This window comes from Bidens hawaiensis, unplaced genomic scaffold (genome assembly GCF_021521415.1).
Source record: "Bidens hawaiensis isolate Kalapana, Puna unplaced genomic scaffold, B.hawaiensis_p1.1 tig00002866_1, whole genome shotgun sequence".
Lineage (NCBI taxonomy): Eukaryota > Viridiplantae > Streptophyta > Magnoliopsida > Asterales > Asteraceae > Bidens > Bidens hawaiensis.
Genome location: NW_027491154.1, coordinates 157562 through 160132, shown reverse-complemented (window position 1 = coordinate 160132; position 2571 = coordinate 157562). Strand labels below are relative to the sequence as shown.

The following is a 2571-nucleotide window of genomic DNA, read 5'->3' as shown; positions in this document are numbered from 1 at the left end:
CACCATACCTCGAGTATTAGTAGGGCTCGGTACCCTCTTTGTAACCATACAACCATACATCATACCTCGAGTATTATTAGGGCTCGGTACCCTTTTCGTAACCATACATTATCATTTCTTTCTTCTATTATCTCTACCATGTTCATACACATAAACATACATAACATACTTACCTTATACATAGCGTTACAACCTGACAGTACGTGCAATATCCGAAGATCGTTCACGTACTATCAAGCAATCATTCATACATTTCACATTATCCACATAAGGCATACACTTATCTCTTAGGATAGGTGTATTAACAAACATATTGAGTATGCACACAGCCCCGAAAACGTAACACATAAATGGGGCTAGAAACTCACCTGAACACGGTTACGTTCTCCGTTGATCGTAATCCCTTTCTTCAGTTGTGCACGGCTGACTGTATAACAAGTATACATATCAATTTAACTATCATTACTTATAACATCATTCTAGTCTTAATTACTACCCACAACGAACGGGGGTCCGGGGGCAGCGCCCCTGGCAGCGGGGTCTAGGGGCGGCAGCCCCTAGCAGGGTCCAAGGGGCAGAGCCACTACATGTTTTTCTCATTTTCAATTAAATAAATTATATTTTTATTATTACAGTTTTCTCTACTCATAACCAATTAAACAAATATTAAAAAATAATAAAAACAAAATTTGTTTCTTCAAATTTACAAAAAAAAAACACTATATTTTATTTCTCCATCCTATAATTTTCCCTCACAAACACTAAAAATCCATCGTATAATTTGCAAACTTTTCTCACGTAATTTAAGAGATAAGATGAGATTGCTCTTAAAAACGAACGTGCATGCTTCAGTTTTTTTACATCTACTTTAACATTTACGAGCTTATGCAGTTCTTATCTTCAATGACTTAAATGAGTTAAAAACTATATATCATGGTTAAATCTTAATCCTTAATCCTAGTCATTTAACAAAAATCAGAAGGTGCCAAAAGCGTGACAGCCAGTGACCTTATCCACACTCCAAAGATCTTTCACTCTAACCAGACACCAAGGTTACCTTCTCACCGAACCATAGTTAACCAAGTCGGTTTATATTTGAGCCAGTATGCTCCTCCATTTCCATCACCAACAAACCAAACCAAACCAAAGAGAGAGAGAAACATAACAATGATGATGATCATCGGAGGATCACAATCACAAACCCTTCACTCCAATCCAACGGTCCAAGTCCCTCCATGGGACGTCGATCCAACGGACCACAACATCCACTTCGACGAGCTCGAAATGTCACCATACGACGATATTCCACTTGACACCTTCTCATGCGATCATTTCCGTATGTACGAGTTCAAAATCCGCAGATGCGCACGTGCCAGGTCACATGACTGGACCGACTGTCCGTACGCCCACCCGGGTGAAAAAGCCCGACGCCGAGACCCGAGGATGTTTCACTACTCTGGCAACCCCTGCCCGGAGTTTCGTAAGGGCACGTGCCACAAAGGTGACACGTGCGAGTTCGCTCACGGCGTATTCGAGTGCTGGCTCCACCCCTCTCGCTATCGTACGCAGCCGTGTAAAGACGGCGTCCTTTGCCGCCGTCGGATCTGCTTCTTTGCTCATACACCTGACCAGCTCCGAGTTCAGCTGAGTCAGAACGGACTGAGTCAACTTGACTCGTACGACGGGTCGCCGAGTCGACTCGGTCATGACTCGTTCGTCGGAAAAAGCTCGCCGACGTCGACTCTATACCCGGCGACGTCGTCGCCACCGATGTCGCCGGTGTCTTCACTCGGTCAAAACTTGGTCAACGAGCTGACGACATCGGTTCGCAATATGCAAATTGGTAACAGGATGAGTGGGCCTGGATCTGGGCTCGGGTATAGTTCGCCTCGTGGGTTATCTACGCTCCGACCCGGGTTTAATAGTTTACCTTCTACGCCTACCCGTAACCCGACCCGATCCGGTGGGAATATATTTGATATTTGGGAACAAGGGGTGACTCGTGAGGAGCCGATAATGGAACGGGTGGAGTCCGGGAAGGAAATTAGGGCGAAGATTTACGCGAAACTGAGTCGGGAGAACTCGCTGGTGGGTCGGGATGATGGTGGGTGGGTTTCGGGACTCGTGAACTAATGGTTACGGGCCGAGTGGACTTGTTGTTGATGGGTTGGAATTGGAATTTGTGTATATTTTAATTGGATATTAGTTTGTTGATATTATTAAGAAAAGGAGATGAATATGTGGGATTTGGAATTGTGTACACAAGAGACAAGGAAAGCTAATTTCTATGTAATTGGTTTTTTTTAAAGATTTTTGGTTTATTAAACTTATGAATGAATATTGTTTCTTTTTAGGACTTGTGAAATGAATTTTATATTTACTAATGTGAAATAAGTTTATTATATATTTTGATGAAAGATAGATATACAAAATGATTTTAGATGTCGAAGAGGTCAAAATGGGGGATGAGATATGGGCATGGTTGGAACTCAAGTTCATGGTAATAGAGTAAATGAAATAAAGTGGGAGATGTCTAAAGTTAAAGTTGCCCCTAAGGTAGGGATGATTGAA

General features: G+C 42.6%; 1 pseudogene; it reads left to right on the top strand.

Annotated features, from left to right (window-relative positions):
• The first annotated feature begins 1152 nt into the window (after positions 1-1152).
• On the top strand, positions 1153-2333 carry LOC143621498 (zinc finger CCCH domain-containing protein 20 pseudogene; annotated as a pseudogene).
• The last annotated feature ends 238 nt before the right edge of the window (positions 2334-2571 follow it).